Source organism: Amblyomma maculatum, chromosome 2 (genome assembly GCF_055883805.1).
Source record: "Amblyomma maculatum isolate TAMU_Amacu chromosome 2, ASM5588380v1, whole genome shotgun sequence".
Taxonomy (NCBI): domain Eukaryota; kingdom Metazoa; phylum Arthropoda; class Arachnida; order Ixodida; family Ixodidae; genus Amblyomma; species Amblyomma maculatum.
In genome coordinates this window covers 192,436,524-192,449,888 of record NC_139345.1, presented here as the reverse complement: position 1 = coordinate 192,449,888, position 13,365 = coordinate 192,436,524, and the positions used below count along the sequence as shown (strand labels likewise).

The window sequence follows — 13,365 nt, the reverse complement described above, 5'->3', positions numbered from 1 at the left end:
CATTAGGAAAACACAGTGTGTGGAACTTTGCAAACATGGACAGTCCTATTCCTTGCTAGGAGGCAGTCTCTCAAGTCAAACAATTTCAAACACATGCACGGGCACTTTTCGATGAGCTGAGGAGCCGATTCGTGCGCATGAAAATTACCGTGAACTACTGTTGCTGGCCGCCGGCCGTGAAGATCCTCGCGGCTAGCGATAATCACGAACACATCGTGACACCGTTGCGACGTACAGTTCGCCGGTTGAAAGATCACTGTCTTCAGCTCAGCGCAGATAACAGTGGCGCATATGATCCGACTTGAGGGGAAATCACAGTTGATAGGAACACAAGTATTAGCATTGCGCGCTAAGTATATTGGTTTTTGCGGCACAGCAACAACTACCATCTACGCTTCACTCCTCGCTTCGCTTCGCACCGCTGGCGGCCATGTAGGCCTGGCGAGATCGAGGAGGAGAAGCCGGAGACGTCGCCTACAGCACAACCAATAGCTGCAATCCGGTCGCCTTGCTGATCAGCACCTGCGGGCAAAAAGTTGAGATTGAGCCAACTTTTCTGCAGACGAAGTATGCGGATTTGCGCTATAAGAGACTTTTAGTATAGCGTACACAGACACACGCAGAGGAATAGCGCACGCCTAAAATAACGTGACGCGCACTGCGCATGCGCTATTCGATATCCGAGGCCGAGCTCTTTCGTACGATCGGCCAGCGTACGCCGAAACTCGAGTTTATCGTGCCCGGCCCTCACGTACGATGGGAGATTAGCGTTGACAAGATGGCGGAATCCAGGCCGCCTGCTTCAGAGTGCATTTGTCTTCGTTACCGCGTTTTTGGGCGCGATGCCGCCTATAAATGGCACACGGGGTCTTCGCTTTGCCTTGTGTAGAACTGAGCACAAATAATTAGCGAATATGTACCTCTGTTTGTATTTTACACGGCGACAACGCAGTCCCTAAGCCTCAGGAGTAGCGTTGTTTTGTTGGCATGGCAACGTCATGAAGTGGATCGCCTTGGCTTGACTGCTTACACGCATGTATCCGCAAACAGTGGTTGATTTTTTCAGTCATCGCTCTTGCAGCCCTTGTCGTCGCGTCGTCGCTTGTGTGAGATGGCAGCTTCCGCGAGTGCAACAAAGCGAAAGCCTGCTCATCGTCCGCGGTTTGTAGCTGCAGACGATTTAGCACTACTTCGTGAGGTAAATGCTGAAAACCCTTTCCAAGACCCTTCTCGATGGCCACTGATTGATAGGAATGTTCATTTTGTCACATGCAAATTGTTTAGTGTTCGGCCGTTGCGGGAGCGACTTGATCTGCTCCTAGCCCAGTTCATAGCAAATGACGGGATGTGCCTCCGGAAGTGAGTACTCAGTTTTGGTGATGTAAAGCTTATATTGTACCTCAGAATTTACTTGCAGTGTTCTGGAAACTACCATCAGCCACCTCCGGCTCTCTTCTAAGGCGCCTATTTATATATTGCTTCATCGTCTCCTTCAACGCTTCCGTCATGGCACAGCTCAGATTCCCACCATGCGTGAGTGTCTGCTGTGCCTTCTCTTTCCTCATAACCATTCGTGCATGCGTGCATGCGCAAGAAATCAGATAACAAGAGAACATCGATGGTACTTGCGTATTCATAACGCCGATTGCTCGGGTACATTGTTTTGCAATTGTTTTATATAGCTGTTGTTCCTTCTAGGTATGGTACAGAAGAATAGTACGAGGAAAAGGAAAAACTCCTGCAAGAGATCTCTGACCTTGCGAGGGAGTTTGGACACAAAATCAAGCCCCGCAAAATGCAGCTTAGTGCTACCCAGAAAACTTTCGCAAACGAGGTACGGGACTCCGCCTGCGCTGCAAGTGCTGCAGCATCACCTTTGTACGATTACAATGGTGTGTAAACGAGAACATCACTTCTTTTTTAATCACGTGCTAATTACCGTCATCAAAATGTTGTTCATGATGTACGCACAGGCTATTTCTGTTGTATTGACTCCGCCACAGTGGCTTAGTGGTTGGGGCGTTCGATTTCGGAGCCAGGGAGCCCAGGCTCGATACCAGCCCGAGGCGGCCGCATTTCAAAGAAGGCGAAACACAAGGCACCTGTGTGCCGTGCGATCTCAGAGCACGCAACGTTTTTTTTAAGAGCCCCATTTGGTCGAAGTTAACCGGAGCGTTCCAACAGGCATCCAAAGCGCTTTGGGATGTTCGACCCTACAAATCAAACCATATATATTATATTGTGCTTTAGACATTAGATCCGAACATAGTAATTTGTATAAGGCCAAGCAAGTTTCCAAACAGCACTCTATGCATGGCAGGTGAACATTTGCATTAGTGATTGTGGATTAAGTGAATAAAGAAAATTACATCTTCAGAGTAGAAATGAGTCGTTACGTATGCTGCACTTTTCAGTAGGCAGTACCGCTGTGTTTCTTACAATCACCCAGTACTTGGCGGTATTGCAGAACTTCATGACAAAAAATAATGGTCAGGCTGCATTTGAGATCAAGTGTATTTTATTGAGAACAACGTCTGTAGGCTAAAACAGATGATGTGCACATGCTGCTTTGTGCAGGCTCACCATCAGCTCCTGACGCCAGTTGCAGTGCACTGGAATCTGCATCATCCATCCTTGAACAGATGTATCGCAGCACAGAAGCGGAGGAGGAAGGAATGGTGCATAAAAGCCCAACACCACCACAACAAATACCAAGCACAGGTGCAGTGTGCATCAGCAAACCCTCACAACAGCAGATGCAGACAGATGCACAAGATGAGCCTGCTGCCACAATTGAAAGCAGGCGGAGTAAGTGTAATACTCAATACAGCTGCGTAATTCTAGGTTTGAGTAGTCGATATACTGTACTCACTCCTACCTATGCTGCTCTGCAAACATGAAAATCTAGCTTGCTCGTTCACACCTGCCCTATTTTAATTCTGCAGTAAAACAATGCTGCACATTAATTGCATTGTTTTAATTGTGCATTTGCAGGAAATAGAAAGCCAAGGTCCGGGGCTGAAGAGGACCAGGAATTTGTAGAAAAAAGATGGAGTCATGAACGGGCATTGAAAGACAGGGAGATAGAAGTTGAAAAAGAGCGTTTCACGCTTGAAAAAATGCGCCTCGAGCAAAAGCAGAAACGCTGGGCGAAGCGATAAGAAATGAAGGCAAAAAAATTGGAGCAAATGTATAAGCTGCGTGAGCTTGAACTAGAGGCTCGTGCCAACGAGCTCAGAGAGAGGCAGCAGCAAAACGAGCTCAACAATGCAACTCAGCAGGCACTGGTGAATGTATTAAGTGCCATTGCACAGAAACTAAGCAAGTATGACAATGAAGGGCCATTAAAATTATACACTGTGAGAACAGTCTGGTTTAATTTGCCTCTGTCATGACTCGCCGATCCCAGCAGAATGAAAGTGTGCTGTTTACAGCTTGGCATTGGTGAAAAAACACAAGGCAGCAGTAGCCGAAAGACAGTTTAGTACGGAACCAAACATTCAGCCCAGTTTTTTTTATACAACATACCCCCTAAGGGCCCTCAGTTCGAGGGTATTACATGGGGGGGATACAGGCATGCAATCAAAAGTAAACAAACCACAATTACAAAAAAAACTAAACAAAACAGATAAAAGGATATGAATATTAGCAAAAATACAAAACACAAAATTAAACATTGAAGCTTAAAGGGGAAAAACGTGAACACAGCAGCAGACAGTAACATTGATGTAAGTTATACAATGTCTCACAAACAGAGGCATAGAAAAAGGCGTGGAAATAAAACGAGAAACAACAATAACAGAAATACAAGATCGAAATCTAATGCACTGTTAACAATGAACCCTTTTCGTTAGCCTCCATGTTTCTGCCCTAAAATACAACTGTTATATACTTTCCTTTTAAAGGATATTCTGTGCACAGTGCTTAATTTCACATATCTTTAAGAACAACAAAATGTTATTACACATTACGAAAAAATGAAAATATATAAGGATTTGAACTTCTGATGTACTCCTACATGAAAAGAAATGCACCTAAATTGAATGAAATGTTGCACGTGGAACTAAAAGGTCTGTGATCAGGCTGCATTGCTGCTCAGTTGCATCGTATACAACTTCGTCGGGTGTAGATAATCAAACAGGCAAGGTGGCTCCAGGCAGAAGTACTTTGATACCTGATTACCATACATGCAAGCATGGCAGTTAGAAGAACTGCTACCCTGTACATTCTTGGTACAGCCTGCAATAGCAGCTTTTGATTTTTTTTGAAATCTAGAAACGCAAACTGCATAATGATTCTGCCAAAACCCCATTCTACAGCCTGCCTGACTGTGCTCATAGCAACATTGAAATTCTGCTGAGCATTTGTGAGGTGTGCACCCTCATATGGCTTCATGAGCAGGGGCCGGAAAGGATAAGCAGGGCCCTCTTATATTACTGCATCATTACCTGGGACCAGCTGCTCCAATTTTTGGTACAGGTTGTTCTGTCGCAACATTCCTGAAACAAAAATGTAAAAAATTGAAAAGCTGTCCTTTGTCGAAAGGCAGCATGGCCAGCACAGAATGCTCTATGCAATACATCAGGTACAATTCTCACTGAACACAACATTTGTCTGCAAGAAAGGTACCATGCTGCACAAGGGAAGCCAATATTTGAAATGTCTTAATAGCCAATCGAAAATTTTGACAATTCAAGAGAATGGTATGATTTAGATTCAAACGTGTTTGTGGTGAATCGAATATTCTCTGAGCTTCTTAACTTGCCAATAATTGGCACAGAATACAAATAAGTCAGGTGTAATTTTCTTTGACGACACTTCTAAAAGCAGCTTACGTTCGCACTAGTAGAAAAAATTCTATCATTTAGACGCCTATTCCATTGTCTGAATCAGAATTTGATTTGGCTGTGAAAAGGTACTATTTCCACATCCTTTCTGCAGCCATATCCACTCGAATATTTTTGCTCTTTGAATGGAAGAAAAATCAATTGAGCATACAAGAACATCAATGGCCTCATCAAACCCTATGATATGAGCTTTGATAGTCCTTTTCATGCTTTCCTCATACTTACAGTGCAGTGAAATGCAGCACTAGGAAACATGAATACCCTTAACATTGTACTCACCAGCATCATGTCTACTGCCTGAATATGGCCCATCAAGTTCACAGATGAGCCCGTTAGGGTACATCAGTGCCTGGTACTTAAGCGCATGTACCCTCTTGTGGCGGAAAAGTAGAGCCGCTGGTTCTCGGATGGCCGGCAAATAGGTCGTGCCGTCCCATCTATGAAAGCCCAGCAGTTCTGCAGTGGGGCTCCTTTAAGATGAACTGCCTGAAAGCAAGTAAATACAGAGTGCTTAAAAGTGTCTGCATACGTTCAGGTTCATGTCAGCATTTAGATAACATAAACCAACAGCGTGCCTGGGTTCTATCTCAAAGATCGGATGCTGCATCATTGCATTTTATTGAATTATTTATATACTTACGATGCCCATGTCCCTCAAATCAGCCGGGGTCAGGCACTATAGTCCTGTTGGTGACATTTGATATGACAGAATAGTGCCGTCCGAAGAAATATTGCAGGTCGCAAAGTCGGTTCGGATACGCCAGCCGTCGCAAACACATGCACAAAGCTTCGTGCCCTGGCACTCGCACTCCTTTTGCGCTGATCACGTATTCACGCAGTTCTAACCCCTTCACAAGCACGGGAAAGTCTGCCTTTTCGAAACGAATATGACTTCGAAATGCGTGATTTGTAAGGGTGTCGACGTTCAGCAGTCTGTACCGCGAAGCATATAGTCGACGCCGTGGCTCTCGTTCGCGCATCATCAGCGCTTCGATGTCGTTCCAGCACAAATATGCTTGGCAGTACGGGGATGAAAGGAGGCCGGTACGCACCATGACGGCAGTACAAGATAAAACATTCAACGCGGCAATACCAACGTTGGGCAGTACAACTACTGTGCGTACAACCAAACTGCTGCAGCAAAGAAACTGGCTAAAATCCTGGTGTGACTTGGCTAGTTTTGGCTTCCGAGTAAAAAAAAAGCCTGAATGTGTTTTTTAATATTAAATCTAGAAGTCGCCACCGTAGTTAGCGTTCGCGCTTTCGTACGGCTAACTAAAACCGCTGATGCAACACACGGAGTAAAGTCCCATAATTTTCTGGTGTTTATCGTACGAAAGCGTCCGTACGCTATACTAAATGTCTCTATTGTATGCCCCTCCGTTTATGGTTTATGCCCCTCCGGCCCGGTCGTCTCGGTGCGTCCACATACGTGCGGAGCGGGTCTAAAAAGCAACCGCAAAGCGGCATTAAGCCTTCCAAGTGAGTCGGTCGTACGACCACACACTTTTTACGTTTTTTCCAATTTTTATCATAGCTATCTGAAATTTACACCATTCTGTAGATATTTACTTTCCGCAAAACCCTGTATAGTTTTTATTTGAATCCCATCGTTAAATATTAATTTACAGCTTAAAAACAAAAAAAGCCACCAAATTTTCTTTAAAATCTTCCAACCTTTTCCTAACCCGCCACTTCCGTACAGCTAACTCCCAGGACTTAAACAAACACACCGACATAAGCGCTAAGGTCCTCCTCCAACGCTTCCGCGAGCCCAACGCTGACAAACAAGCGCAACACACTCAAATACGCCATTAATTGAAACACTCATTAAGAGAAACAAATTTAAATAACTACCTTTCAATTGGCACCACCCGTTAACTAATACCACCAATAGATTCCCCTCCTAATCCTCATTCCAACGACACCCTCACAACCTTGTCACCTAAGTAATAAACAAGATATTAACGGAAAACCTCAAATTCCTTTGTCTTGTTCCCCTCGTGCTTACATACCTTTTAAACTAATGGTTATACAGTGTCCATAACCACATATCCTTAAAGTGAAACTCTTTCTGAACAAAACAACACTAAACGCGCACACATCCCCCCATACATTCCAAATCTACACTATTTTTTCCAGAATTTTCAAATTCGGCTTTAGCCACAGACCTCCACGTGTGTAGCAATCTTCCAAAGCAACACTTACTCAGCATTCCTAACCCGATAAAAGTACTCTCCGTCCCGAAAAAAACAACACTTAATTCGCACAAATCCCCCACGCAATCCAAAACTGCACTATTTTAACCTAAATCTTCAATTTCGGATTTAGCCCCAAACCAACACCTTCGAGCCTCCACTCCCACGAGCTTAGTGGAATCATCCCTAACTCTCTCAAACCACAAGAATTGCCCTCCTCTCTTCATCCCGACCTGAACAACACCCAGAAACAACACATTCCGTTCACTTAAACTTCATTTCCAACATTTCACTCAAAATCCTAAAATTGGACTTAGTCATTTTCAATACCCCGACCGGCCTGACCTCCGCAATCATTTAACTTCCCCACACCTGACCTTTTTCGTTACACCCCAACCATCTCACCCTTCTTACTTCTAATATCACCAATTAAGTCTACAAAGTATCACCTGATTAGCTATAAAAAAGGGAAAGAGGGGTAGCGGAGGAAAATTTTGCCTATTTCTTTTTCTTTTTACAGTACAACCTACTCTCCTAATCTAAACTGCGCAACGTATTCTAGCCTTTGTACCACGATCTATTACTCTTGTAATCAGTGAATTCTCATTATTTGTGTCTTTTGACACTGTTTTTTATTTTTGAGTGTCGGAGTGTCATGCCATTTTATTAGGACCCAAATATAGGTATCTACCAAAACTGCATGCACTTTACCCATTCCAATTTATCACTGAGGGAAACACACAGTAATAACAGAAATGCAGAGGTACACGTCCCATTATACAGTTCTCACAAAGAAAAAGGGCTCCAAAGCAAAAAATCCCCCCTCGGAGATGGCTAGTACACCGGCAGGCACCGGCAGCCAGGCACTGTGTAAACAAAACCCTAACCAAGGAAACAACCTTCTGAGCACCTCCGATAGCTCATCGAGCTCAGAACAGAATTCGGACCAGTCCGAGGATGAGGAGGAGACGCCCAGCAGTCCTCCCACCCGGGACAATATCCCAGCACAGGCACCAGGCCCAGAGGAGGGGACGACTACAATAGAAGGAAAAGAGAAACCGGCCGCCATCCTCCAGAGGAACGACCTCGAATTTATGCAGGCCATCGCAGCAGGCCGGGGTCACGGCCTTTCCACAGCACTGGCAAACAAACTCCTTGAGGCTTTTAATAACGTAAAGACTGCCCTCATTTCGGCTGCACTCAAGCACGCAGAGCTCACGGGCTCCCTGAGGGCCCTCAGGGAGATTAAGGCTCCTCCCCCGCGCACAGGCCTTCAGGCCATGGAGATCCCAAAGCTCCAACAAAAGGAACCCCCCCTCCAGACTAACGCCATAGTCATACAGGCGAAATCATCGAATGGCACAAAGCCAACAGCTATTTCCACGTTCCTCCAAAAACCTATGATCCAAATGTGGAGATGCGGGTCAACGGGGACGGTGTGGTGGTCAGCTCCACCAGCGAGGATGAGATAAAGAGGCTCTAGACTGCTCTTGAGAACAACCCGAGAGCTCACGAGCTATCAACACACCAACCAGCCCTAAGGGGGCTGATGTTTAAGATAGTCGGCCTCCCCAAGGACTTCATTTCAAGAGTTTTTGCGCTACGATATACACAGATACACAAGAAAGCAGGAACCACGTACACAGGACAAGCGCGCACTGACAACTAAGGTTTATTGATAACAGGGGTATACATTTAAAACATTCCAAACGCACTCTCTGATACAAGAAATCTCGCAAACTTTATTTCATCATTAGCATTACTGATGGCGTGCTTACGCAATTCTCTTCTCCAGCTTCCCATATCTGAAACGCTTCTTTTATTTCTCTTTCTTTTCTGTCTTTTGAACGGCCTAAGATTGTGGTTCCTTCAAAGTTTGGCTTGCATTTGTGTATTGCGCACTGGGGTGCGAGGTTTCCACGGTTATTGATTTTACCTAGATCATTACAGTGTTTCTTTAACCTCGTGTTCAAACACCTGCCTGTCTGATCTATGTACCTCATTCCGCATGATAAGGGAATGCTATACACAATGCCTGTATCACACTCAACAAATCCTTTTTTGTGCGCAATTCCGCATGTGTTGACTCTATCTTCCTGATCATTAGTCATTTTATGGCACAGGCTTATTAACGTTTTCGGAGCGGTGAACACGAGCTGGATATCATACCTACAAGCAACTTTATTTAAAGCATGGGATACAATATGTACTACGTACAGAATGGCGGCCACATTACTAACTTGCCATAAATTATTTTTCCGCATCCTTTTGTTGTCACTCAAAATTTGTAGGTGTTTTTCTGCAACAGATGAGCACGAGGTTAAAGGAACACTGTAATGATATAGGTAAAATCAATAACCCTGGAAATCTCGCACCCCATTGCGCAAAACACAAATGCAAGTCAGACTTTGAAGGAACCACAATCTTAGGCCGTTCAAAAGACAGAAAAGAAAGAGAAATAAAAGAAGCGTTTTAGATATGGGAAGCTGCAGAAGACAAGTGCGTAAGCACGCCATCAGACATGCTAATTAATCATGAGATACAGTTAATAAAGGAGCGTAGGTGCGTAGGGATGCGACACTGCCTGTTCAGTGAGTTTGCGGGATTTCTTGTATCAGAGAGTGCGTGTGGAATGTTTTAAATGTAACCCTGTTATCAATAAACCTTAGTTGTCAGTGCGCGCTTGTCCTGTGTACATGGTTCCTGCTTTCTTGTGTATCTGTGTATATCGTAGCGCGAAAATTCTTAAAATGGCAAACCAACTAGCCCCCATTGCTGCTTTGCTCCCCACGGAGATGGAGAGGGAGGAAATCATCCCAGAACTGAAAAGGCACAACCGGTTGTGCCTGAAAAGGCGGAGGAAGTCAATCCTAATGGAAGGAGGGTTGTCATCCTGGCCACCAGCATGAACACATACCACCGCCTGAAGGAGACAGCTGGTTCGGGTGGGATGGACCTCCTTCCCTATAGACATAAACCATAACACCCCACTTTGCACGCAGTGCGCCACCTACGGACACGTAGCAAAGCACTGCCGCAACAGAGACCGGGCATGCATCATATGTGCGCAGCGCCACCATGAAGACGACTGCCGCAGCGACACAGCCAGGTGCAGAGAGTGCGCGGTCTCTGTTTGCCACTTTGCTGAGCACCCCCCCCCCCCCAGGCAGCACACCAACATCGCACCAACCCTGGCCCAACGTCGACAAAAATTGGTACCAACATTGGCGTAACACTGGATTTTTGAGAAATTACTACATTTTTATATATTGGTCCGGCTTATATGCCCACATTGCACCGGTCTTGGCACTGCCAACATAGGCAATCAGCTGGCCGTGCCCCTAGTGTCAGTACTGCAATGCCACTAGTATTCATTGGCACATGTGACATTGGCAGTAAACCGGCCGAGCCGCTAGTTACACATATTGGTATTTATTGGCATGCAACAAGTATTCATTGGCACACGTGGCATTGGCACTGCCGCTGTTAAGCCACCTTTAGCCATGCAGTTATTTCATTCTTGTCCTTACTGCTGCCATTTGCTTAACTGTCACTCTGACAATTGTGGTTTTCTTATGCAGTCATTTCCCAATACCACCTTGCATGTCATCTCCCTAAGGAGCCATTAAAAACATGCAATTAAATGAGGCAAGCAAAATATTTTCCGAAAACATTTTATTGAGAGCTCATATACATGTACATGCCACAAGGACATCAGAGGGCCAAAATGCAGTGCAGCAGGCATTGGGTACAGGGTTAATATGGGAGAGGCTAGTAGGTGTAATTGGAAACAGGGCACTAAGCAGCACATGATCAGGTAGTGCAGGTAGAGGTGATGGGGTGCAGTGTGCATTGGTCATGATGGAAGGGGCTGGACATGTTGAGCAGGGTTGATGCACTATAGCTTTGTAGTGCGAGAGGAGTTGCAGAAATAGGAGGCTGAGCATGGGTGCATTCCAGGGCAGTGTCCACCATGGATGGAAAATGGCAGTGGACTGTGTTCAGCATGATAGTTGGCATTGAAGGGTTAATGGATCAAGTGACGAGGTTGAGGGGGCGGGGGAAGCGCATGGCCCAGGTAGTAAGCTGGGCGCCCCGCAGGAAACAACCATTCAGGAACAGTTTGTTGAGGAGATTGGACCGTGGGTCTTACAAATGACATCTGCACAGAAGACAAGCATATATCACCATAAGATCTAAACTCACCTTCTCAACACTTATCCACACACATATTTGAAGTCTGGGTGCTCTATATGATTGAGTACAAAATACAGAACCCCGCTATAGTAAAACCTCTGATATAGTAAAGTAAAACTAAAGTCCGAGTTCATCTTCCATAGGCAACTGTACATTTTCCCCCTTTACAGTAAAGATGATTTTGGTAAAAATCGGGTAAAGTGCTTCTGGCCATGGCGACGACTCCCGCGCACTACCTAGAGTTGCGAGGCCAAGACTTCGTATTTGAAAACAGAACAATAACCCCGAGTGTTCGTTTAGGTGGCTTTACTACTAGCCGTAGTAGCAGTCAGAAGAAGCCTACTTTACAGAAGCCTTGGAGTCGTGAGGGAAAGCGCGCAGCGCGAAGAAGAAAAAAGTAAAGTTGTCTACAAACATAGCAAGGAGGCGGCATGTTCCATTCAGAAAGGAAAGGAGTAAAAGTGCAGCAAGAAATAGGGAAGGGAAAGAAATGGGTCAACATTCACTGCAATGTGCAGTACAAATCATGAGGCAGTGGTGGCAGAAAGTGGAGTTGCAGCGAAATAAGGTCTTACAGCACTTGAGTGCCATGCGAATTTATCATTTATTGCCTTTTAAAAGACAGAAAGAGCAAAAAGGGACACCATGTTCATGGAAAGCTTTAGTTTTACATGAAATCGAACTTGGTTGCATTCGTAATCACGTCTTCATATTTCAGAGGTACTTCCACAAGATGTAGAGAAATTTTATAATGAAAAAATCACACAAAGATATAATAAAATCGAGATGGACGGTATTTAGGATTTTTTTTTATTAAGCAACAAGATGTGTTCAGTAAGTGCCTATTTAACTACTAGACAGCACTTTCAGGACCATGTCATCACAGACCACTGATACAGTAAAGACCATGATATAGTAAATATTTTCGCTGGCGTCAGTGGCTTTACTATAAAGGGGTTCTACTGTATATATTGAAGGCCTATTACCACACATTCTTCTTTTAGAGCACATTGCGACAGGTTTTTTAGCCTGCAATGGCATGCAGCATCTTATGACGTAGGGATAATAGACATATATGCAAAATAATATCCATTCGAGATACAAAAGACAGATATTTGGAAGGAAAAACCTGCTTCCGGCAAACCGATAACTTCAGGTGGATACTTAGTGTTCATATAGAATTACAGTTCCTGAAAATATGATGGTTCAGGCTCCAGAACTCAATTTTTAAAACACTCTTACATTCCTGCCTGCAATAGAAAATATGAATTACTAAGCATACAAAACTGGATATTAAAGAACACATTAAAGAATACTTTTCTGCAGTACACCAGTTACAGGCACGCATACATTACTGCGGCCAGAATAAAGAAATAATTGCCCTGACAGAATCAATCAAGCTATCTTCAATCAGCTAATTGAGGGAGATGTGTACATCGCAGATATTCTCAAGATAACCGTACCATTTCAAGTTCCAGCTTTTTAGTTTTCACAGCTTTATTGCTTGTTGCATTCTACTATAAACAATTGCTTTACTTGTAATGTACCATGGAATAGTTTTCATACAGTGCTCATTATAAATTAAAGACACCAGACCAACATGCACACAAACAAGAAAAGAAGAACGGGACAGAGCGCCATTCACGACTGATTTAGTGTGCAGAGTAAACGGCATATGCGCAAGGAACCCATTCAGCATCATGTAGTTTAAGATATGTTCAAGAAGCCCATGCCTCATACCACAACCTCTTTCTGTGAGAAAGCATTTCTTGAACATAGCTTAGCCTAAACTACATGATGCTGAATGTGATGTAGCTGAATGTGTTCCTTGCGCATGCGCCGGCAGTGAGATATATATGTACTTTGTTCAGCACAATAAATCAGTTGTGAGTGGAACTCTGTCCCGTTCTTTTCTTGTGTGCGTGCATTGTTTTGGCACCTTCAGTTAATAATAAATAAACACGAACAAGCCCAACAAGAAGTTCTAGTAATCATACTGTGCATGCTTGTTCAGCTAAAATTATTACAGGCAGCCTGCAATAAGCAATTGAGCAAGTACTAGAAATTTACTTTGCATAGGCAGGAAAATGTTATGCTAGATCTGAGTACAATGATATCGTACT

At 44.3% G+C, this 13,365-nt stretch overlaps 1 pseudogene; it reads right to left on the bottom strand.

The window, feature by feature from the left end:
• Positions 1 to 4,078: 4,078 nt before the first annotated feature.
• Positions 4,079 to 5,902, bottom strand: LOC146200794 (uncharacterized; annotated as a pseudogene).
• Between the last annotated feature and the right edge of the window lie 7,463 nt (positions 5,903 to 13,365).